Source organism: Chiloscyllium punctatum, chromosome 27, assembly GCF_047496795.1.
Source record: "Chiloscyllium punctatum isolate Juve2018m chromosome 27, sChiPun1.3, whole genome shotgun sequence".
Classification (NCBI taxonomy): Eukaryota; Metazoa; Chordata; class Chondrichthyes; order Orectolobiformes; family Hemiscylliidae; genus Chiloscyllium; species Chiloscyllium punctatum.
The window spans coordinates 76,186,694-76,212,566 of NC_092765.1; the positions used below are offsets into that span (position 1 = coordinate 76,186,694).

General features: G+C 44.6%; 1 non-coding gene across 1 annotated transcript; it reads left to right on the plus strand.

Annotated features, from left to right (window-relative positions):
• Window positions 1-18,700: 18,700 nt before the first annotated feature.
• On the plus strand, window positions 18,701-18,782 carry trnas-gcu (transfer RNA serine (anticodon GCU)). The gene has a single exon. It is a non-coding gene; the product is annotated as a tRNA-Ser (tRNA).
• Window positions 18,783-25,873: the final 7,091 nt, after the last annotated feature.

Genomic DNA, 25,873 nt, shown 5'->3' on the forward strand with positions numbered 1-25,873 from the left:
TTGTTGAATATTTATGTTCCACCTTTTGTTCACCCTGGAACCACGTCTGTCTGGTGACTTAATCTCATTGTTCTCTGTATCACAAATCACCATAATGCAGATACTTCGTCCTTATAAAAAAAAACACATTATAATTTACATTTCCCACAATGTCCTGATACAATCCTATTCGCTGGTGTACAGTTTTCTTTCGACTCTGTCCCTTCCTTTTCCTTTCTGCTTGTCTTCAGCCACATCCCCATGTTGTTCTGATGCTTCACCTTTTCTCTTTGGATTTGGAAAGCTCCTTCACCTGAACCCTTTCGCTGCATCTTCTCTGTCAGTTTAAAGCCCTGTCCATAAACCTACCAACATGATTGGCCAGGACACTGCTTCCAGCACGGTTGGTTTTAATGGTACTCATGCCATAGAACATAGAAGAAGACAACGCAGTACAGGCCCTTTGGCCCTCGATGTTGCACCGATCCAAGCCCACCTAACCTACACTAGACCACTATCCTTCATATGCCTATCCAATGCCCGTTTAAATGCCCATAAAGATGGAGAGTCCATCACTGCTACTGGCAGGGCATTCCACGATCTCACGACTTGCAGAGTAAAGAATCTACCCCTTACATCTGTCCTATACCTACCACCCCTTAATTTAAAGCTATGGCCCCTCGTAATAGCTGACTCCATACGTGGAAAAAGGTTCTCATGGTCAACCCTATCTAAACCCCTAAATATCTTGTACACCTCTATCAAGTCACCCCTAAACCTTCTTTTCTAAAATGAAAACAGCCACAAGTTCCTCAGCCCTTCCTTAAACGATCTTCCTACCATACGAGGCAACATCCTGGTAAACCTCCTCTGCACCCGTTCCAGTGCCTCCACATCCTTCCTATCGTATGGCGACAAAAACTGCACACAATACTCCAGATGCGGCGGCACCAGAGTCTTATACAACTGCAACATGACCTCAGGACTCCGGAACTCAATTCCTCTACCAATAAAAGCCAGTTATGCCATACGCCTTCTTCACTGCACTATTTACCTGGGTGGCAACTTTCAAAGATCTGTGTACATGGACACCAAGATCCCTCTGCTCATCCACACTACCAAGTATCCGACCATTAGCCCAGTACTCCATCTTTTTGTTACTCTTACCAAAATGAATCAGCTCACACATAGCTACATTGAACTCCATTTGCCACCTTTCTGCCCAGCTCTGCAGCTTATCTATATCCTGCTGTAACCTGCAACATCCTTCATCACTGTCAACAACTCCACCGACTTTCGTATCAGCCGCAAACTTGCTCACCCAACCTTCTAGCCCCTCCTCCAGGTCATTTATAAAAATGACAAACAGCAATGGTCCCAAAACAGATCCTTGGGGAACACCGCTAGTAACGGTACTCCAAGATGATCCTTTACCATCAACTACTACCCTCTGTCTTCTTCCAGCCAGCCAATTCCTAATCCAAACCTCCAACTCACCCTCAATGCCTAACCTCCGAATTTTTTGCAGTAGCCTACCATGGGCCACCTCATCAAACGCCTTACTGAAATCCATATACACCACATCTACCGCTTTCCCCTCGTCCACCTCCTTAGTCACCTTCTCGAAGAATTCAGTAAGGTTTGTGAGGAACGACGTGCCCTTCACAAAACCATGCTGACTATCCCTGATCACATTATTCCTGTCCAGATGTTCGTATATCCTATCCCTTACAATTCTCTCTAAGACTTTGCCCACAGCAGAAGTGAGACTCACCGGCCTATAGTTACTAGGGTTAGCCCGACTTCCCTTCTTGAACAAGGGAACCACATTTGCTATCCTCCAGTCTTCCGGCACTATTCCTGGAGACAACGAGGACATAAAAATCAAGGCCAATGGCTCTACAATCTCCTCCCTTGCTTCCTAGAGAATCCTGGGATAAATGCCATCAGGCCCAGGGGACTTATCTATTTTCACCCTTTCCAGAATTTCCTACACCTCTTCCCTACATACCTCAAAGCCGTCCATTCTAATTAATTGTGACTCAGTATTCACATCGGCAACAATGTCCTGTTCCTGAGTGAATACTGACGAAAAGTATTCATTCAGTATCTGCCCAGTCTCTTCAGCCTCCACACACAACTTCTCACTACTATCCTTGACTGGACCTATTCCTACCCCAGTCATTCTTTTATTCAGGACGTACCTATGGAAAGCTTTAGGGTTTTCCCTAATCCTACCAACTAAGGACTTTTCATGTCCCCTCCTTGCTTCTCTTAGCTCTCTCTTCAGATACTTCCTGGCTACATTATAACACGCAATCGCCCCAATTGAACCTTCACGCCTCATCTTTACATACCAAATCCAGTATGGCCTCACATCTTGTTGGTATACATTTTGTGTCAGGAAACCGTCCTGCATACATTGGACAAACACCGACCCATCCAACGAACTCGAGCTATAGCTTTCCCAATCAATATCAGGAAAGTTAAAGTCCCCCATTACAATCACCCTATTACTTTCACTCTTCTCCTGAATCATACTCCCAATCCTTTCTTCTACTGGCCTCATCTTTACATGTTGCTGTCTCTGGCTGAGCAGCATCTCAGGCCCACCCTGACCAACCTTTGAGCTAAGTGGATTGCCAGATCATTTCAGAGGGAATTTGAGAGTCAAACCCTTTGCTCTGGGTCTGGATTCATATGTTGGCCAGACCAGCAACCTAGAACAGATTTCCTTACTTAAAGGGTATTAAGTAGTCGGAGGGGTATCCCTGCTACCGGGATTAAATTCTGGATGAACAGTCGAGTGAGAGTTACCCGAGGCCATTGCCTCGCCCACTGACAACTCCCTCATCCGTGAGTGCTGATTCCAGTGCACCATCTTTGTGACCATGTTTTGCTCGTGATAACTTTCTGCACTCTGGTGATAGCTCTCCATGTGATATCTGTCACAGTGAGGGTTTAATTGATGCCAGTGACTGCAGTTTTGCAGTTACTCAAGATCCTGAGCCAACATATCTATCCACTCCAGGGAGACAAGTTAGCACAGGCCAGAGACGGAAACTGGGGTATTCCAGATCTCTGTGGGGCTCAGTGCCATTCTCCATGTGTAAGCCTCACTGCAGCAGTCAAATTTCCCATTCTCTCTATTTAGCTGTCTCCTGTAGGTAATCAGGATGTTTCTGACTCAGCAGAATTCCCAATTCCTGTTTCGTACATCACCACACTGAAGATATTTGGTCAGCCAGAGAGAAGGAGAGATAGAGATCTGGAGCCTTCTAATTCTGCAGATAGGTAAGATTACTCACAGTGAACCGAGCAGAGTGCATGTAAGATATCGAACTTTGGTCCGGAAAACATGACATCGATACAGTGTTGAAGCACGAACACAGAGCATGATGGTTTCCAGGCTCAATCCCCACCCTCTTGTTTACTTTCATCACTGCTGTACTGAGCCTTCCCATGTCAATATGGGAAGTTGACAGTGATCAATCCAGGTCTGTGCTGTCTTAGTGAGAATCTGTAAAACAGAGGGGAAAGCAGACTTCCCCTAAGTAGATGGCATTGAAACCTGGGATCCTTCTGTTCTATATTCCCCCTCACGCTGTCTCTTGTCGTGTGATAGAGTCATACAGCAAGGAGACATACCTTTCGGTCCAACTCATTTGCGCCAGTGTCTTGAATACTTGTACTTCCCAGAAAATTTCATGTTTCTATAATCTCCACCCTCCCATATTCCCACTGTATATTTCAAATCTACTCCAATGCTGACGACTCTCCCTATGTGTAAATTGCTTCAGTGTCGGTAACATGCCCAATTTCAATAATCTCATTCTGCACTCGGTACAATAATCCCTATTTCTGTAGTCTTGAACAATACTTACAGTGCTCCCGTCTCTATTAAATACTCCAGCCTGGACCAAGATACCCACCTGTCTACCTTCCTCAAGCCCCAGGAGAACATGATATCACTGTAACGTTCTGCAGGCCCTATAACGCACCTGCCTCCTGGCCTACAGCACCACACGATCACAGTAACCTTCTCCCATCCCTACCGCGCTCCTTATCAACATAAACATCTCCAAATACTTTTCAAACAACAACAGCACTCCACATTTCTGTTTGCTCCTCCACTCCCTACATCACTCCCAGCACCTCAAACACCCTCTCTTTGTGTAATTCTGCAATTTGGGGCAGCCCGGTGACTCAATGATGAGCAATGGTGCTTCACAGCGCCAGGGACCAAGGTTCGTTGGATGACTGACTTTGTGGTGTTTGCACATTCTCTCTGTGTCTGTGTGGGTTTTCTCTGGGTGCTCCGGTTTCATCCCACAGGCCAAAGATGTACAGGACAGGTAAATTGGCCATTCTAAGTTGCCCATAATGTTCGTTGCATTGTCAGAGAGAAGTGAGTTTGGGTGGGTTACTCTTTGGAGAGTTTTTGTGGACTTGTTGGGCCGAAGTACCTGTTCCCATGCTGAAGCGAATCTTCTCTAAACTCTCCCTCTGCGTTCCATATTACTGTCCCTAAATATATCCATCTATCCATAAACAGCCCCAAACCCTTCAAACCTCCGAGTCTCTGTGAACTCCCACTTATACCTCCTCAACTGTGTAACTTTTCCAGTCCTGGAACACTCTGAAAATGTGAACATCCTACAATCCTCCCCATCTGCGTAATCCTCTCAGGTCCCTGTAAAACCCCCGATATGTGGAACCAACTCCAATGTTTGTGTCTCTCCCGATCAGTTTCTACAAGCCTTACTATCTCTGTCACATTCTCCCGTCGCTATCACCCGTCCTGTCAATGTAAGCTCCTCCGGTCCCCCCACCAATCTAATCACTAATCTAATCACCTCCATAACCTTCTCTAGCTCTTACACCCCTATCTGTGTAAACGTTACACTCCCCGACAACCATCGCTAAAGCAGAATCCTCCTCCAGTGTGTGCAATGCTCCCTATCTGTGTTCGTGTCTCCAGTCTCTATTGCTGTTCCTGTCTCTGTAAGCTCTGACAGATTGTCCAGCTTTCCGCTCCAATTAATTTCCAGAACCTCAGCATCTGACATCAACAAATGTTTTCATTAACGACAGCTTTCTTACCTCTGTTCTCCTCAATTCCATACAACTTCCTAATCTCTGTAACTAGCAACATTCCACAAAATACTCCCTGTCTGCGTAAACTACCGCAATCCGACAGTGAGAAGCCTCACTGTCCTTTTGATCACCTGTGGTCCGTTCAGATCTCCCTGTATCTTCCCTGACTCCATTGAATACAGCCCATCTCATGTTATAACTCCTCTAACTCATATGTTACTCCCCATCTCTGTGACATTCTTCAGTTACTGCAATTCTCATTCTTTATCTCCAGAGCTTCCAATCCACCTGGTCGATGTAAAGTTATTGATCCCTTACAGCAGGTTTAACACCTGTAGCAGCTTCCAACTCCTCAATACATCCTGTCGTTGTAACCTCCACAAATACTACAGCTCACTGTCTTTGTAATATCTTCCAGTATCTGCAACCCTCTCGATTTTTGTAACTGATGGGATGCTGCAAACCTGCCTTCACAGTCCTCACTAACTCTCTGAACTCCTGCAGCCGTACAACCCTCAGTATCTCTGGCTCCTACAATCCCTACACTTCTCTCTGGCTGTGTGAGCTGTTCCAGCCCCTTCAACCCTCCCTATCTCACTCACTCCTGCAGCTTCAACTATTGTCCATATCAGTGTAATTCCCAGTCCGTCCAAGACTCGCTTTCTCTATAAACTCCTGTAGCTCCACATACCACCCAATCTGTCTAATCTACATTGCCTATAACCCTCCCTTTCTCTAAACACTTCTGTAGCTCCAACTAGTACTGTGTAATCTCTAGTCCCTCTGTTCCTCCCGATCTCTGTAAATCCTTCAGAACTGATAACCCTGTAACTCTCCTTGACATCTTTCAGCCCGACAACCGATCTGATCTCTAACCACCAACAGTGATCTCAAACCACCTGAACTCTGTAACATCGTCCAGTCTCTACAGCCCAGCTGTTCTCTGTTAGCTTCTCTGATATCTGTATTTCCCTTCATTTCCGTTTACAGATCCTTGCTCTGTGAAACAATGTCTCAGTACCGAATCTGTAAGAACAAAAGAATCTTTGGTCTATCAATAAATTTGCCTCATTTTCAAAATTTTAACAACTGCAAGTTCAACCTTCTCTACCTCTTCTCATAAATATCCCTCCATTTTGAAGATCAGCCTGGTGAACCTTCTCTGGGCTGCCACCAATGCAAGGACATTTTCCCTCGAGATAGGGGACCAAACCTGTTCACCGTATTGTCAGTGTGGGCTGACTGGAGTCCTCTCTATTTATTACAAGCTTCTCCTATTTTTATTCTCCATTCCCTTTGAAATCAATGCCAGCATTCCATTTACCTTCTCTATGATCTGTTGTCCCTGTATTCCACTTTTCTGAGATTTAAACACAAGGATTCCCACGTTACTCAGTGGTGGAGCTTTCTGCCGTTGATCTGAAACCAAGAGGTGACAGCAATAAACAGGAAAGTCCTGGAATGTATGGTAAAAGATATGCCAGAAATGCTAACTGCACACTTAGAAACCCATGGAATAAGCGCAGTCCATAAGACCATCATGTATCGGGGTAGAATTAGGCCATTCATTCAGGTCTATTCTACTATTCGAATATGGGTGAATTGTTTCTCAACGCCATTCTCCTATTTACTCACTGTAACCCTTGATCCCCTCACTCATCAAGAACCGAGCTATCTCTGAGTTAGATACACTGAATCACTTAGCATCCACAGCCCCATGAGGCAGTGAGTTCCACAGGTCCATCACCCTCTGGCTGAATAGATTCCTCCACATCTACATACCAAATGGTCATCCCTTCACTCTGAAGTTGTGCCCTTGGACCCTAGTCTCTCATACTAGTGGAGACATCCTCCCCACGTCCGTTCCATTCAGGCTTCTCAGTATTCTGTAAGTTTGAATGAGATTCTGCCGCCCCCTCTGAAACCTCATGAAGTACAGACCCAGAAACTTCACCTGGTCCTCATATGGCACGAATTTCATCCTTGGGATATTTCTTGTAAACACATTTCTCGTACCCCTTCACATCCTTTGTCCAGACTCTGAATGAATAACGTGTAGAGTGTAGTCCCAACACAGATTCCTGCGGAGCTCCCCTCATCACCAGTTCCCATCGTGAAAAAGACCCCTTTCTTCACACTCTCTGCCTTGTGCTAATCAGACTTGTTGTTCTGACAGGGACATTTCATTTCACACCCACTGTTGGATTTATTTTTCTGTCTGGCTGTAAACAGCAGAGTTTCACCATTACCTTCCCATCTGTAATTCCCTGGAGAAGGTGGTGGGGAGCTGCCTTCCTGACCCACTGCAGTCCTTTGGGTGTAGGGACAGACACAGTGCTGGGAGGATTGAGCATGGCTTGTAGGGCACCTTGGAAATGCTGGTGTTCCCGTGCACCTGGAGCTCCTGTCCTTCCAGGGAATAGTGGTTCCAGGTTTGTGAAGTGCTCTTGAAAGACCCTTCCTGAGTGACCTCAGTGGTACTTGTAGATCTTTTATTCATTCATTCATTCATGAACATGAGCTTTGTTGGCTGGACCAGCATTTATTGTTGGTTTGGAGTTGTCCCTGAGAAGGTGGTAGTGAGCTGCCTTCCTGAGCCATTGCACCAGCCGTTTGAACTTTTGTTATCTGTGTAGCCTCCAGCAGGCGCTACAACACTCCTCATGGCTGTAACTGCAGAGAGAGAATGCAGCTCTCCCTTTCGTATCTGACATCCTCCCCGACTTATAAACCTGACAATTCCTCACAATATCTCACCTCCTCCATTCACATCTGTGCGTGAGATCTCTAAAATTACTTTATTCTTGTTTAAACATCTGATCGCCCAAACGCTCTCCTTTTTAAAATTTGTAACCCCTTCTTCTCCATATCACTGTGATCAATGGCCGCACAGGTTCCCTTCCTTAAATCTCTATAATTACAACGGTTGTGTGTGTAAAGTTGACATTTTTCATCCTCCTTATCCATCTCAGGACTTCCATCCCCCACAATCCCACTATTTGGAATGCTCCCAATCTCTGCACCTCCTCATTTCCTGAGGGTGTTTGAAAACCATCAGTGCCCTAATGGTTTATATTACCCCCAGTTACTGCAAGTCTTCTCACTCTGTCACATCCAAGTCTGTCACTTCCAAGTCTGTCACATCCAAGTCTCCAGAACCAGTCAACACTTGCTGGATGTCAATTTGCATTTGTTGAAGTCTGCACATCTCTGTAAGCAGTTCTGAAAAAGCCCTTTAGGCTCTATAAAGCTCCGACATGAACAAGCTACCATCTTTCTATTTTCTTTGCTTTCTTCGATGTTTGAAACTCTCATTGTCTCTTCAGTAAACTTCTTTAGTTGCTGCAGGTCTGCCTTGCTCCCCACATAACCTGTTCCATTCCATATAGCTTGCTCAATCACTGTAACACCAACTGCTCTGTCTCATCCTCCTCGTTTCCACTGTTTTCCAGGCACAACAGCGATCCTATAAGGGAACAGTGCGGAATGGGATGTTATAAATCTCAGCTGAGGCTTGAGGCCTAACATTGCCTGGGAGTCGCAAAGGGAGGGAACCTGAGTGAAAGCAGCACAAAGAGGAAAAATATACATCAAAAACGAGGATCAAGGCCGACTGGGACTTAGAGTTGGAGACACAGCAGAGCAGGAGGCTGAAAATGAGCACCGAGCTGTGTGAGGGAGTAACTTGGAGCAGAGGCTTGAGGCTAACTTACACCTTGGAGTTACAGAGGCAGCAAAGTGGGAGGATATAAATCAGCACTGAGGATCGAGGCCTAATTGTGCCTGGGAGTCACAGAGACGGAGACCCTGTAAGGGAGTGGAGTGGAGTGGGAGCTGGAGGAGTACACATCCCTGGGAGTCACAGACACGGTGACCCTGTGAAGGAGTGGAGTGGTGTAGGAGCTGGAGGAGTACACATCCCTGGGAATCACAGAGATGGTGGCCCTGTGAGGGAGCAGAGTGGATTGGACTTGGAGGATTACACGTACCTGGGAGTTACAGAGACTGTGATCCTGTGAGGGAGCAGAGTGGAGTCGGAGCTGGAGAATTACAAGAACCTGGGAGTCACAGAGACGGTGACGTTGTGAGGGAGTAGGGTAGAGTGGGAGCTGGAGGATTACACGTCCCTGGGAGTCACTGAGACGGTGACCCTGAGAGGGAGCGGAGTGGAGTGGGAGCTGGAGGATTACACGTCCCTGGGAGTCACAGAGACGGTGACCCTGTGAGGGAGCAGAGTGGAGTGGGAGCTGGAGGATTTCACGGACCTGGGAGTCGCAGAGATAACTTTCTGCTGCTGGGACCTGCCTGCACTGAGTTTGGAAGAAGTGCAAGAGCCATCACAGAAAAGGCTGTGAGTTCATTGACTGTAATAAGCAACTGTCCGTTAATTGCTATAAGTTAGCAAATTTATTTTTTCAACTTCTGAAATAAGGGTTGAACACAGAAATAAGAGGGAGAAGTGAAATTCTGAGCTCGTATAGTAAATTTCCCTTAGTAAGCCACAGTTGATTGAAGGACTTTACCATATTGTTATTTCCCTGATGTTAACTTCTTTCTAAGTAATTAATTAAGTAATTAACTCTAGGCATGTTGCATTTTAAGACATGGCAAGACATATTTGTCAGATGGAAAATGTATTCTGTTACATTGGGAAGTCATAGCCCCTGCTGATGTCCTAGATGAACACTGGGTCTTGGAGCTCAGACAGTGACTAGAGACTGTGTTATGCTGAGAGTTAGGGGGGTAGCACACACACAGAGCAGATCACACTGCAGACATGATGGCATGGAATACGGAAGGGAATGGGGGACTAGGCAGTTGAAGAGAAACAGTAAGGGAATCCAGGAATAGCCTGATATCTCCCACCCAATTCAGTTTCCCAGTTTGGAAGCTGATGTAGGTGTTGGCTGCTCAGGTGAGTGTAGTCAGAGCCATGTCTGTGGTACCACAAGCAGCCTAACTGTACAGGAGGGGAAGGAGAAGGAAGGAGGAGTAAAAGACACACGGGAGAGAGGAAATTGAAGAAGATGTCAGCATGTATGTAATTCCAGGGTAGTGGGGTAAGAATGTCACTGTGTCTGCAGGACATTCGTCCGAGGGCCAGTGAGCAGTCAAATGTCATGTCCACGTTGGTCGGAATGACCTGGGTAGGAAGGGTGAAGTCGTCAGGGCATCAGAATTTAGGGAGCTAGGTGGATGGTTAGCAAGCGGGACCTCAAATGTGGCAATCGCTGGAATACTCACAGTGCCGTGTCTAAGTGAGAACAGTACTCGGAGTTTTAGGTAGATGACAGTGTGACTGGAATGATGATGCAGCAGGAAGAGTTTCAGATTCCTGGGACATTGGGGCTGGTTCTGGGGAAGGCAGCAACTGTACAAGCTGGATGGGCTAACGTGACAGAGCTGGGACTAAATGTCATACGGGATGTTTGGGAGGGGTTGAAAATAACCTGGTGTGTGCTTAGGATCCAAACAGGAATCGTAGAGCAGCCTACCAGGATTCTCAAAATAATGGGAGATGCAGTTGGTACTAATTTACAACCACAAGTTTATCAGTGGAAGATGGAGTCAGAAAGAAAGCCTTAATCTGAGGTACTGTGCATGGACATGAATACCCGGAGTGCGGGGAGTTCCAGATGCAGATTGGTGTGTGGAAATCTGATGTACTGATCACCGAGAGCTGGCTCAAGAATGGCAGGACTGGGTGTTAAATATTGCTGAGTATAAAGGATTCCAAAATGATAGAAGGGAAGGGAAAGAATGAAGGTAGAAGTATTGATTTAGATTAGCATTAGTTAAGGAGTCCAAGAGAAAGGCGATCCGTCCAAGGACAGAATGAATTTGGCTGGAGCTACAGAACAAAAAGTGTACAATTACACTGTGAGGTACAGTCTGTCAGCCAGCAACCAAAGAAATGATGGAGAGAATAAATATGCAGGGTCATTTCAGAGCGATGACAATACTACAGATTAGTTCTACCGAGAAACTTAATTTATCCAGATATAGACAGAGATACTGGTGGTGAAGAGTCACGAGGGGCAAGTGTTCCAGGATTACATGAAAGAGAGCTGACTGCAGGAGTATGCGTCCAGCCCAAGAGAGCTCAAGAGACCTGCTATTTGGGAAAGAGGTGGTGCAAGTGGATCCACTGTCGGTAGGGGATGGTTTTGGGGCACAGCGATCATTTTATTGTAAAGTTCAAGATGATGGTAGAGAATGATGTGCAATAATTGAGATGGAGAAACATTAGTTGATTGAGAGCAGCCTTCAATGGGGCAAGAATGAAGCTGGGACCTTTTCAATAAGGCCTGTGAAATGATAGCTTTAAATAGTGTGAACCCAGTCAGGTTGAGCTGGGATTATGGAGATGGGGCTGCAGTGTGATCACGACTGAGAATAGCAAATTTAACAAATTTGTAGAAATCTAACTGCTTTTCATTGCACCACAAAGTTTGTGAATTTGAACCGCACCAGAATTGGAGTTTAGTTCAGTTTTCAGCTGAATCATTGACTGTTGTGCTGATTCATCGCCAATTCCTGTCTTCTGGAGTTCTTGTCCCTGCTACTGACCAGAGGCAATTCCTTACCTTGGTTGTGAGTTTTCACGGAATCATGATCAGACCAGAACCAGATGCTCACTCGCAAAACCTGCAAATTTCGTGCAGAAACCCATTGTCTCTAAACGCATTTCCCTCCCAAATGCACTGTTCGATTGCTTAAATGTCTTTATCCCGTTGTGTGACAGGTTGTTGTGGATGAGCTGGGTAAAGACATTGACGTGTTTGGTCAGCCATGATGATATCAAACGGTATGTTGGACACGTGTTTGGACAAGCCTCCTCCTGTTCCTGTCTTTCTGTGCTGTTTCTTACAGAAGGTTTTCAAAATTAACCTGATGGGGGCAATGTGAATCTACACTACGGAATATCAAAGTCCTTCCCTTTACCCCACCGCTCTCACAGCCAGAACAGACAGCTAGTATTGCTGCTTTAGATCAGACAGCGAAGGATTCTCTCAGGAGCTCTGTCAGACTGCATGCTCCTTCACACAGGTTTCCAACTGGGTACATGGAGCAAGCAAACGTGTGGATATTGGGATTCAGGGACAGATTTCCATTCTACTGGGCTGCAGTTCTGGTCACGTGAATTTCTGTCATGCTGAGACTTTCAGTGTATTCTTCCCACTTTACGATTTAAACTGTAATTGATTTTTGTTATTGCATAACATTCTTACATCTTCAGTATTCATGCAAACTGTGCAACGTGTTCTTGGATATAGGATTAGTGAAGATTATTACTGAACGCAAAATATTTCATTTTACGTGTATGAATTTTCAGAAGGAATTTGGCGAAGTTTCATAGATTCGAATTCTGTGCCGAATGAAGCCGATCGAAGGAAAAGCCCTGCGACAGCGGCAATGTAACATTGTCTGTAAGCAACGGAGGAACCAACAGAAACCCATTTTTCAATGTCGTGTATTTTTTTCGCATTTTTTGTGTCCCTTTTGTATCCTTTTCGTGAACCTGATGCTTCAATAATCAGAGGTTCATGTCAGTTTCACCTTGTCTGCAATAGCTTTAATTTCAGAACCAGACAGTTCAGGGAAATGAAGTAGGGTGAGTGACTGAGGTACCAGTGGGGGAGCACATCACCACCAAAGATCCCACAGTGTTGTGGTTCAGTGGTTAGTACTGCTGCCTCAACAAGGTGTAAAATTCGATTCCAGCCTCGGAGGACTGTCTGTGTCGAGTTTGCACATTCTCCCATGAATGTGTGGGTTTTCTCCGGGTGTTCCAGTTTCCTCCCACAGTCCAAAGGTTGTGCAGGTCAGGTGAGTTTGTCATTCTAAATTGCCCATAGTACATTTGTCAGAGGGGAAATGTTTCTGGTTGGGTTACTCTTCGGAGGGTTGGTGTGGACTTTTGGGTCCGAAGCGTCTGTTGCCATACTGTAGGGAATATATTAATCACAGCAAAACTAGAGTAGTTGAGTTACAGTTCCCAAGGTACGTGAAGGTCACATGACAGGTTAGCTGTCTGCGGCTCCAGTCACGCAATTCGTCAGCGCCGAACACTTAAAGGTGCATAAAATGCCAAGGTTGTAAGTTCAATGCTTATCTAAAGATGCTGTTACTGATATTTACCAGGGATTATTGGAGCATCAGACTGAAGCGCAGTTGGAAACAATGTTGAGTGAAGTAGCATTTGCTTGGAAATTCCAGTTTCTGACGTGGGGAAATGTTTTGTCTTTGGTAAATACGCCAATTATTAACAGAAAATCTGCAAATATTCCCCAGGTGAATATCCATCTATGTATAGAGAACCAGAGGTGAAGTTTTAGCGTGTGACCTTCCCAAAATTGCTGACCTAGCACTGGATTACATCCTGGGAAAGTCTGTAAAAATCGTTTCACATCATTCAATTTCCTTCAAGCTGCACAGCTCATTCAATCAATCGAAAGTATTAGATTTAACTCCTTGTGGAGTTTGACTGTTGTCAGTAAACCTGGTAAAGTATCTGGGCAAGTAGTTTTGCTGTTGGGAGGAACAAAGGGTCAAACTGGAATAACGTTGAGTCTTAGTGCAGGATTTTTCAAGCGGAGATAAAAGAGTATTAAATGGACTCACTCCCCTTTCGGTTGATTATGACCAAATGTTCAAGACAACAGATAGCAATGACAATGATGTTTTACATCGACAGGCCAAATCTTGTTCACTAGAGTCACCACAGTATTACAGACCAGGTGAGCGAGGGACAGGATGAGCCTTGTGGAAACCTGAGACAGTGAGAGAATTAATCCCACGCTGTTGGTCTCATTTTCCTCATAAACCAGTTAATCAGTGGACTGAGCTAACTGACTTCCATTTAATGTAGAGCTAAACCAAACAGCTCAGTGCATTTACAGTATTAAATATTTCATGTCGAATGAGTTGCTACACCTTCCAACTCCACCAGCTCTTCTTATACTTAACATTTTCAGTTGCAGGTGTTATGCAATTTCTTTCCTATGAATGTTAACCAATTCGAGAATGTTTCCATTTTGCATCCCCATCCAGGAAGTCCAGAATCTCTGTCGCTGTTTAATTCTCCCTGTGGCTGAGTGGGTTTGCTCAGGGTGCTCCGGTTTCCTCCCACAGTCCAAACATGTGCAGGTTAGTTGAATCAGCTGTGTTAAATTGCCCGTACTGTTCGGGGCAGGGGAAAATGTAGCGCAATAGGTCTGGGTGGATTGCGCTTCAGTGGGTCGGTGTGGACTTGTTGCTCAACAGGGCCTGTTTCGAAACTATAAGTAATCTAATCTAATCTAATATAATATAATATAATTCATTCCTTGTCTGCGTGCATTCGCTTTTCAAATATTCTTTAATCAGCTCCTAAAATGATTCTATTTCTCAAAATTCATCTCCGAAATCAATAACTCTCAGAATAAAAATACCTACTCCAAACTTCTTTATCATGTCCCGATGGGTTTGAAGTTCTAACGTCTAGGTTCCACTCATCTAAACGACGGAATTTCCCTCGTGTTTACTCGTAACAACTTCACATCAGCTGAATAACCTCTCTTCGGACACAACTAAGTCTTTCCTGATTTCTCCCGCATTATTCCTTATTCAATGCTACCATCCCTTAAAATCCGCTCTTTTCGTTTCTAGTGGCTTTATCTACCAGTAAATCTCATTTCCATCGTTTATAACGACATGGTATCATAGCCGTGTCATTCCTAGACCTTTTATAGTCCAGTAAACTCTGCACGTGTCTTTCATCATGTCTTTATAGCCCTGTATATTTCAGCCTGAGAAAGGATGCTGGGTCCAATTCAATGAATGAAAACTCACCACGAAGATATGCAAACTTATAACCGACACAGGAACGGTGGAAACAATTTCAATTATAGCTGAATCGATTGGTTGCAACAGAATCGGGTCAAATCCCAGTCACATACATGACTGTTGTTCTTAAATTTATTTGTTCTCTACGTGTGCTGAAGTAACACAGTGAGGGATCAATGACTATAGCCAGTCATACTTAAGCGGTTGGGTATAAAATGCTGACGTTGTGAGATCAGAGCAGTTTTTATTGACATAGGCCATTCACTGTTCGAATATCAGTCTTAGGATGTAGACAGAGAGCGATTTTGAACGAAATTTGAGCAGGGAAGTTTACTCCATGGCGTAACACCAATTTGCGTGCTAACTTTGTTGTTTACCTCATTTGTGTGTTTTGCCTCTTTGGGGATTTTGAAGTTGGCCTCTCTATACAAAAGTTCCGTGCTTTTGCACCATTATACAAAAGATGCAGTACAATAACACCCAACGCTGTTTCGGTCAACTTGCACAGATATTGACCCCTGGAAAAAGCACTGTGCACTCTTCTCGAGTCTGGAAAATAATTTGCTGCATTCCCGCTCTTATGGCTCTTTTCATTCCATCGGTTTCTGTTCTTCACTCCATCCGATTCAGCAGATCTTGTCACTGAGTCATTTCTTTGTATGTGTTCAGATCATGTGAGCAGAATATCACAGTCCATAACCCAGAAGTCAGACCATACTCAGGGAACCGTACTCTGCTCTTGATCATTTCATGAACATCAGGGAGAAATATCAATGCTCTTCAAAATTTAATAACCTGTTTTTCAGAAGCAAGATAAACAGTTCTCGGTTTCTGCTTTTGATGTCACAAGGACCAAGATTGTAAATGCTGGAACCAGTTGAGACTGTCAGCTCTCCCACATCCATTTTCTCCCCAGGAAATGTTCAATTGATGGTCTGAATTGGATTCTTCTAAAAAGAAGAATCTTTTTATCCATTGATTTCTGGTTTATGGGCCCACTCGGCTCCCTCTGGGCCTCTGTACATCGCGCTGACGACAGCAGTTTCCCGCAGTCTTCCGCTTTTTTTGTAGCAAGTACCTTCAAGGATGACATCAAAAGTTGTTCGCTGTTACTGTGTGATACTCCACCAATGGAGACAGCTCTATCAATGGAGGCAGCTCAGTTCGCTGGGATGGGATAATTTCTGCAGTGTGTCCTGCAGATCATACACAGAGCATAGATCATACAGAGTGAGAGCGCTCGAAAAGGCCAATTGGTCACTCGTACCTGTGTCAGCTCGGGAGTTACAAACTATGGATTAAAGCGGAAACACTGGGGATTGGATCATGTTTCAAGTGTTTACGTGAGGCAGGAAGCAGAAAAAGATACACTGTGAAGCGATTGGGATCTCACGACAGGAGCAGCAAATAGGTTGTACAGAGCAGAGGAGAGCTTTGAAGTATTGAATTCTGATTGATGGGCCGATCATGCTTTCACTAGGCCAAGCCACTACAGTTGATAATATGTCAGTGTCTCTCGGAATTGTGATGTCACATGCAAATATCACCGTTACACTGCAGGAAATTCCTTTTTACAATGTGAGGGCAGTCTTTATGTAAAATAGCTTAAATATGTAATTCTTTCTCATAAATAATTCGACTCCATCTCAGTGTATTGTATTGTCTTCTTTCCACTTTACCTGTTATTGTGCCTGCACTGAAGTTGATTTGCTCCTTCTGCGTGTCTTTTACAGTCTGGGTGATATGATGCATTTGTACTGATCCACCTTCTGACAGAATTTTCCACTTCACTTCAGCCCGTCCTAACGTCGGTATCTGATACCATTCCCGTTGTCTGGGTGTTAAGTGCTCGTCTCAGATCCATCCTGCCCTCACCCAAAATAAACGCAAAACTCAGACACACTGTGATCAATGCAATCCAGGGACATCTTCACTCCGAGGTCATTGATTATTCCTAGGAGAAAGTTCGGACAGCAGATGCTAGAGATCAGAGTCTGGAGTGTGGAGCTGGAAAAGCACAGCAGGTCAGTCAGCATTTGATGAGCAGGAGAATCCACGTTTCAGGATGGGGGAAAGCGGTGGTTGCATCAAGGTGAGGGAGAAGATGATAGTTCAGAAGGAGCAGTGATGTAATGGGTCCAGAGGGCGGTGCCAAGTTTGAGGCTTGGGACTTGGGGCAAGAGAAATGAGGAAACTATTCAAATCCACACTTATCCCGCGAGGTGACAGAGTCACAAGGCGCAATATATGGCGTTCGTCATCCAGGTATTGGGTGGTTATGGTTTTGCACTGAAGCAGGCCCAGGACCTGCACTCTTTGACGGAGTGGGAGGGGGAGTTGAAGTGTTCAGTCACTGGATGGTGAAGTTGGTGGGTGCGGGTGTCCCAAAGATGTTCTCTGAAATGATCTGCAAGAAGGTGTCCTGTCTCCCTGCTGTCGAGGAGACCACACTGGATTCAACAGATGCAGTAGATGACATTGTAAGTTGTACAGGTGAATTTCTAACTGAAGTGGAAGGATCCCTTGGGGCCTGAGACGGAGATGAGTGGAGTGGTGTGGGAACTGCTTTTACCCTTCCTGCGGTGGCAGGGAAATATGCCAGAAGTGGGGTGTGTGTTTATTGGGGGTTGTAGACCTGACTAGGGGTTCGTGGAGAGAATGGTCTTTTCAGAATGCTGATAGGGGTGTGTAGGGAAATATATACCTGATAGTGGGGTCTGTTTGGAGATTGCAGAAGTGGTGGAGTCTTATATGATTTATGCTGAGTTTGGTGGGGTGAACGTTGAGGACCATGGGATTCTGTCCTTGTTGCGGGAGGGGTGGGGTTTAAGGGCGGTGGTGTGAGTGAAGTGGAGGAGATGCACTGGCGGGCATTGTCAAACACGTGGGATGGAAACTAACTTGGACTTTCTGAGGTGTAATTGGTCATCCTGGGAAAAAATGCACTAGAGGCGGAGGAATAAGGAATAAATGATTCTGTTTTTACACGAGGTGGGGTGGAAGGAGGTGTCGTATTGTTAGCTGTGGGAGTTGGTGGGGTTGTAATATATGTCTGTCATTGGTCATTCCAAGAAATGGAAGGGAGTTGCCAAGAAGAGCCAGGTGAATTTGAGGTCGGGGTGAAAGGTGTTGGATGGTGAACTGTTCAACCTCCTCGTGGGAGCACGAAGTGACGCCCAACACATTCATCAATGTAGCAGAGGAACAAGTGGAGAGAGGTGCCAGAGTAACTGCGAAAGACGGATAATTCCACATATCTGACAAACAGGCAGGCAGGCATAGCTCGCTCACATGTGGGTGCCCATGGCTACCCCTTTGGTTTGGAGGAAGTGGGAGGATTGGAAGGAAAAGTTGTTGAGGGTGAGGACCAGTTCAGCCAGCTGGATGAGGGTGTCGGTGGGAGGATACTGGTTGGGATGGAACGAGATGAAGAAACAGAGGGTTTGGAGACTTTCGTCATGGCAGATGGATGTGCAGAGGGACTGGATCTCCAAGGTGAAGATGACGCGTTGTCGACCAGGGAAATAAAAGTCTTTAGTGAGATTAAGTACATAAGTGGTGTCACAAACGTAGGTGCGAATTTCCTGGACTGGGGAGACAGGAAGGTGTTAATGTAGGAAGAGATGAGTCGGGTCAAACAGGCGCAGGCAGAGACAGCAGGTCTTAGGAAGGAGGTAGAATCCGGCAGTGTGGGGTTCATGGACAATGAGGTTGGAGGCTGTGAATGGGAGATTCCCCAAAGGTGATGAGATTGTGATGCTCTGGGAGATTATGTCATATCCTTTCCTGCATATGCGACGAGGTGGCCGAGAGGTTAAGGCGATGGACTGCTAATCCATTGTGTTCTGCACGCGTAGGTTCGAATCCCACTCTCGTCGCTATTTTCGGATTATCACACTGTCTTATTGAAATTGCAACTCCAATGGTGAGTTTATCTGCATCGACCAGATTATAAAACCTCAAAGAATAATTTGAGACTGATGCCTGAATTGAACGAAATGTAGACTGAAATGGGATAACGAAAAGGAACGCGATTTTCTTTTCAAAGTCAAGTTGCTGTGAATGTTAATCTTATGAAAGAGATCCAGGGAAACTAAATAACGAGAGATGCGATGTGCATCTTTAATGCTATGGGATTCTTAATGAGTGTTTTGTCACATGAAATCTGGAGCAGGTTGGGTAGAAGTGATTCATCTTTGTGGTAAGAGCACAGAGAGACACCACAAAATAATAGAGATATTTCAAAAGATGCAGGGGGTGGGTGTAGCAGCACAGAAAACTGACTGTGAATGCACAGTAGAGAATTGCCGATGTGGGTGCCGTGATTGGCATGGACAGACTTACACATTGATCTCGCCCTTTCCCCCTTGCTCTTGCCATTGATGAAGGCTGGATATAAGACACAGATAAACACAAGATGTGGGAAGCAAGCTCCCTCTCGTTATGCACACACTGGATGCATCACATTGAACTATGAACAACTGGAGAAATCAGCATGTTAACTGCAGGAAGTGAACGTAAACTGTGGATCAATAACCACAGATTAATGCAGCATAAACATCTAAAGTGTCTTTAAACGAAGGTCATTAACAGACGTTTCGTTCTAATACCTAATATGGCTTTCATGGGAAACCAAGTCTCACAAACTTGATTGTGTTTTTTAAAGACGTAACAAAGAAGATTGATGAGGGCAGAGTAGAAGATGTGATCTATATGGACTTCATGGAGGACTGATTAGGAAGGTTAGATCTCATGGAATAATGGGAGAACCAACCACTTAGATACAGAACTAGCTCAAAGGTAGACGACTGAGGGTGCCAGTGGAGCGTTGTTTTTTCAGACTGGAGACCTGTGACCAGTGGAGTGCCACAGCGATTGGTGCTGGGTCCCCGACTTCTTATAATTTACATAAATGATTTGGATATCAGCATAAGAGGTACAGTTAGTAAGTTAGAGATGACACCAAAATTGTTGGTGCAGTGCACAACGAAGAGGGTAATCTCAGATTACAACAGGATCTGGCCAGATGGGCTTTTGGGCTAAGAAATGGCAGATGGACATTAATTCGCATAAATGTAAGGTGCTGCATTTTAGGAAAGCAAATCTTAGCAGGACTTATAAAAATAAGGATAAGGGCTTGGGAATGTTGCTGAAGAAAGAGACCTTGGAGTGCAGGTTCATAGTTCCTTGAAAGTGGAGTCGCAGGTAGATAGGATAGTGAAGAAGGCGTTTGGCATGCTTTCCTTTATTGTTCAAAGTATTGAGTGCAGGAGTTGGGCGGACATGCTGCGGCTGTACAGGGCATTGGTTAGGCCACTGTTGGAATATTGCGTGCAATTCTGGTCTCCTGTCTATTGGAAAGATATTGTGAAATTTGAAAGGGTTCAGAAAGGATTTCCAAGGATGTTGCCAGGGTTGGTGGATTTGAGCGTTCGGGGGAGTCTGAACAGGCTGGAGCTGTTTCCTCTGGAGCATTGGAGGCTGAGGGCTGACCTTATAGATGTTTACGAAATTATGAGGGGCATGGATACGATAAATGGACAAAGTATTTCCCTGGAATCGGGGAGTCCAGACTTAGAGGGCATAGGTTTGGTTTGAGAGGGGAAAGATATAAAAGAGACCTAAGGGACAACGTTTTCACACAGACGGTGGTAGGTGTATGGAATGAGCTACCAGAGGATGTGGTGGCTGGTACAATTGCAACATTTAAGAGGCTTTTGGATGGGAATATGAAGAGGAAGGGTATGGAGGGATATGGGCCGGGTACTGGCGGGTGGGACTAGATTGGGTTTGGATATCTGGTCGGCGTGGACAGGTTGGACTGAAGGGTCTGTTTCAATGATATCTCTATGACCACATTTCAAGGTGGATGGCAACAATACCAATGTTGTTTTGAAATTGAGATCTATTTCATCATTTTACACAGCGAAAAAGTTCAAGTTAAATAATACAAATCACGTTCGCTCACACGGAATAAAACTATGATTTCATTACAAGCATTGTCCTTTTTAAGTAGCAGTTACTCAACATGAAAAATAAGACGTAATTTTTATTGAACATCCGTCAATTAACACCATTATCTTACTTCCCATTGACTGCAATATGCACATGCTAAATAAGGTTTAAGAAAGGAAGTATTTTAGTATGATTCAGCGGTGATGAGAAATAAGATTAGGTTTTCATGGTGCGGATATTCCACCAATGGCTCCAGTGGTGGAAATAGTCAGTGGGCAATATTTCTATGATGGTATAGAGGTGAGGGAGCTGCCAGGGATGGGAGCTACCACCTCATCTGGAGCAGCGTCTGTAGACATGGACCAGGGAGCATTGTGATATCAGACTGGGAGGTCCAACCACACCTGGAGCTGCTTTTATTAACATGGACCGGCAGGGAGGATTGGGACTTCAGACTTCGAGATCCAACCTCATTTGTACCAGCATCTTTTGACATGGACCAGGGAGCATTGCGAGATCAGTCTGAGAGCTCCACCCTCATCTGGAGCAGCTTTTCATGACATGGAGCAGCAGGGAGCATTGGGACATCAGAGTGGGAGTTCCAATCTTACTTGCAGCAGCATCTATTGACATGGAGCAGCAAGGAGCAATGGAACGTCAGGTTGGGAGCTGCAACCTCACCTGGAGCAGCTTGTATATACATGGAAGAGGAGGGAGGATTGGGATATTAGGCTGGGGGAAAGGATATTCAACCAATTTAATCTGAAGTAAAATAAGTCTCAACACCTCAGATGTTAGTTGATTTATGAAGAATCTGTCGTAGGGAAAAAAAAATCTTTAGATATTGAAGACAAGTCCTGGAAATATTCAACTCAGGAACACGCATTAATATCGAGAGAAATGCGAGTGATGTTTCAGGTTTTTGACTTTTCTTTTCTGACCGACTCTATACTGGATTACATCACCAAAAGGACTTCTTCACTCATTTTATGTTACTTATTTCCTGCAAATATGAACAGGTCATTGACGCAATCTAAATCTGAAAATTGTGGGAAATGCGATATTGTCATTATGCTGGAGTTTACCTCGAATTATAGTGGAAACGCAGCAAAATAAGTTGAAATTTCCTCGATCAGCAGTGACCTCGTTGATTGGCTGATCAGAGTGTGAATGGTAGTTTTATTTGAGGACAACTTGAAGTGAATAATTGATGGTGATTATGTTTGATTTTTGTTCACCTTGGGACTGTTACTGTTATTGCTCATGTCCTTGTTAACACCAAAGGTCTGCAGAGTGTAAAATCTCAGCTGTGCATCTGGCCAGTGTTACAACCATTTGTATACCTGGCTACAGATCAGATGGTTATAGGTTCGAAATTTACTTGGCGCAAGAGCGTTGTGGAGATTCACAGTACATCCAAGCTTTTTTTTTGTTACACTGAGGTGGTTAATATTTGGAATTTTCATCTCTACGAACGAAAATTATTTCACTGTCTTCGATAAGGTAAACATGACCAAGGACAATCAGAGTTAAAAATCCCACAGCACCAAGTTTCATCGAACAGGCGTATTTGGAACCAACAGCTTCTTCGTCAGACGGTTGACAACTGTTGGACTCTAATCTGGCTTCGCATGATTTTCAAATTTGTCCACGCCAGTCCAACACCAACACATCCAAGTCAGGGGTACCCTCGACACCACGAATGATCGGTTAAAGTCCAGATGATCTTCCAAAAGATCACGCATGTTGACACATATATCAAGTGTCGGCAGAAAGACACCCACCTGATGAAGGAGCGGCTCTCTGAAAGCTCGTGCTTCCAAATAAACCTGCTGGACTATGCTCTGATGTTGTGTAATTTTTTACTTTGTCTACCCAACTCAAACACTGCCACTTCCATATCATAGAGAACATCAGTCATGTCCCAGCGCTGTCAGAGAAAACAATCCTGAAATAGCAACGCATATTGTTCATAGGTACGTTTCATTTTCAGATACCAACCCATTCAATCGCTGCAGCTTCTGTGTATGAAAAGCACAGAAAGGAAATAGCTGAGACTCAGTTTTGACAGTATTTTGAAACTCTTTGGGAAATGGAATCAGAGCAGAATGAAGAATGAACTGTCTCACTGCACAGAGAGGAGGAAGACAATTTTCACTTCTTTCAAGGGCTAGGGTATTGACTGATCTAAGGCATTAAACAGATTCCTGATACAGCTGATCTCTCTGCGTCAGGAACAAGAAGTCCTGATTTCCTGAACGGTAATGAAACCCAGGCCACTCAGTTAAGGCGCCGAATACTAACAACTAGACCACCAGGGATGAGGACAGAAATTGTTGCACCGATTCTTCATAACACAGTTTTTAAAATTATGTCACTGCAGATATGTTTCCCCTCAAAATTGAATGAATAATCAAGTGTTTACAGCACAGAAATGGGTCCCATCATTTCCCTTCCCAGCACCTGGTCTGTAATCTTGTAAACTCTGATGTTTCGCGTGTTCATCTCAATGCTAATTACCCTGGAACGTTTTAATCTTGTAAGATGCAATAAATGGGATTGAAGTTTGAGATGGGAAAAATATGTTCACACCCAGTCGGGGAACTGAAGTCCATTTTTACACACAGAATGAGGCACGCAGACACATTTCCCCAAGAATGAAACCGGCCTCGGGAGAAAACAAACAGAAAGTAAGATTTCGCCCGCTTGGCTGATATTGTCCAATTTCAGACTTCAACACCAGTGTCTGGTTACAGCAAAGAAAGGAAGTATTCAGCCCGTCCCGTCCCAGTGTTCCTTGCCAAATGTTTCCCCATTACTCTGTTGTTTATACTGCCTCACCTCGTTCTTGCAGCAAAACTAGATCGTTGCTCACGCCCGCTATTTCCTGTCCTGCCGAACGGTTTTCCTCAAGTTCTTGGACTGAAAAACAGGAATGGGATATTTCAAACACTTTTCTAGTTTACAAGGCCAGTGTTATCACCACTGACCAGCACATTGCCAGCTCAGAGGTAAGGTCTCATAAATTAGAAACTTCAATGGAACAGATGATTGGTTAGCCTTAGTGTTGTAAGCCAAACAACAAGACTGGAATCGAGGCGAGGGCATCTTGCACAGAAGGATGAGAGAATAGAATGATGAACCACATGGTGTCCAGGGTGGTATTAACAGAAATCTTCCCTTGTAGTACAGTGATGAGGATTCAATGCTTTCACTGTCATGGCTTGTTAAATGTTAACCTTTACAGTAATCGATATGAAATACTGCCTGAGCTTTCGAAGCAGAATGATGTTGTGCAGCAGTCAGAACCGCTTCCCTGTATGTTACAGTTCTGCATCAGCAACGTCAGCTGCAATTGCCTAACGTTCAATCAGTTTAAATCAAGAACGGAGGGGGCGACACCAAAATGGAAGGGGAATGGTGGTTTGTGAGAGTTAACTACATGCCTCATGGAGTCAGGTTCAATGCAGATAATGGATATCGTGTTGTTCTTTGTTCATTTCACCTCGGTTCAGTGTTACGGGGGGACACGCGTTTTTTTTTAAATTTGGTACATCTTACTCAGGTCTGTTTTGCAGCTTCAGATGAAGGCAAACAATTTGAAGAACAGAAAGACACCATTCAGACCATCAAGTCTGCTCCGCTGTTGAGTGGTTTCATATCTGATCTGATAACCTTGAACTGCACTTTCTTTCCTTTACCCATAACGCTTGATGTCTTTGCGGTTTGAAGATCTGCCGATCTCAGCCTCATTACACCTAATGACCCTTCCTCAACAGCCATCTGCTACAAGAAAATCCTGAACTGATCCTGAACTGTCTGAGAGATGAAATGCTTCCTCCCCCCTGTTGTAATTGTGAGATCCATATTCTAATACGAAGTTAAAAATCATACAACACCAGGTCAGAGTCTAACAGGTTTAATTGGAAGCATTAGCTTTTGGAGAGCTGCTTCTCTATCAGGTGTTCGTGGAGTACACAGTTATAAAATACAGAACTTATAGAAAAAGTTTACAGTGTGATGTAATTGAATTTATGCATTGAAAAATATCTTGATTGATTGTTAAATCTTCTATCTGTTAGAATGACCATGTTAGCTTCAGTTGTTTCTTATGTAATTTGCAAAACTTCCTTTGAAAGTTACATTCTCAGGTGAACTTTAACAATTACTGTCAGCCCCGATAATATTTTGAAGGTGTTAGTCCCTGTGTGCTGTGTCCGTGGCATAATGTTTAGGCTGACGTTAATCTCCGCACAATGGTGAGCACTGCTGCCTCACAGCGCCAGAGACCCAGGTTTAATTCCCGCCTCAGGCGACTGACTGTGTGGAGTTTGCGCATTCTCCCAGTGTCTGTGTGGGTGTGTTCCGGTTTGCCCCCACAGTCCAAAAATGTGCAGGTTCGGTGAAGTGGCCATATTAAAATGTCCGTAGTGTTAGGTGGAGGGGAATGGATCTACGTGGGTTGCGCTTCGGCGGGTTGGTGTGGACCTATTGAACCGAAGGGCCTGTTTCCACTCTGTAAGTAATCTAATCTAAAAAAACCACGCTGCAGGCAAGGATGCTTTGAGGTATGGTACAATGGTGAAACCGAGCAAAGGGTACAGCAACAGATGAATGGAACTGCACGTGAATCAGACATGTGTGCCCCTTCCCAGCTGGAGAGCACTTCCGTGGTCCAGGACATTCGACCTCGGACCTTCAGGTGACATTCCTCCAAGGCGGACTTCGACACAGGCAGCAGCTAAATGGGCCCGAGCAGAGGCTGTAAGCAAATTTCGGTAACAATGGGGATGGCTTCAACTGCGACCTTGGGTTCATGTCACAGTACAGGTGATCCCATTGCCCTATCAACACACAGCGACACTCCTACACACACACACACGCGCATATATACGTTTGTGGGGTGAATTTGTACTTGCAGAGTTACATTGTACTTTGCTCAAAAACTGCATGAATCCATGTCAGTCTCTGTTAACTCATTTTATAAAATTAGAATCAATCTAAACATTATGGA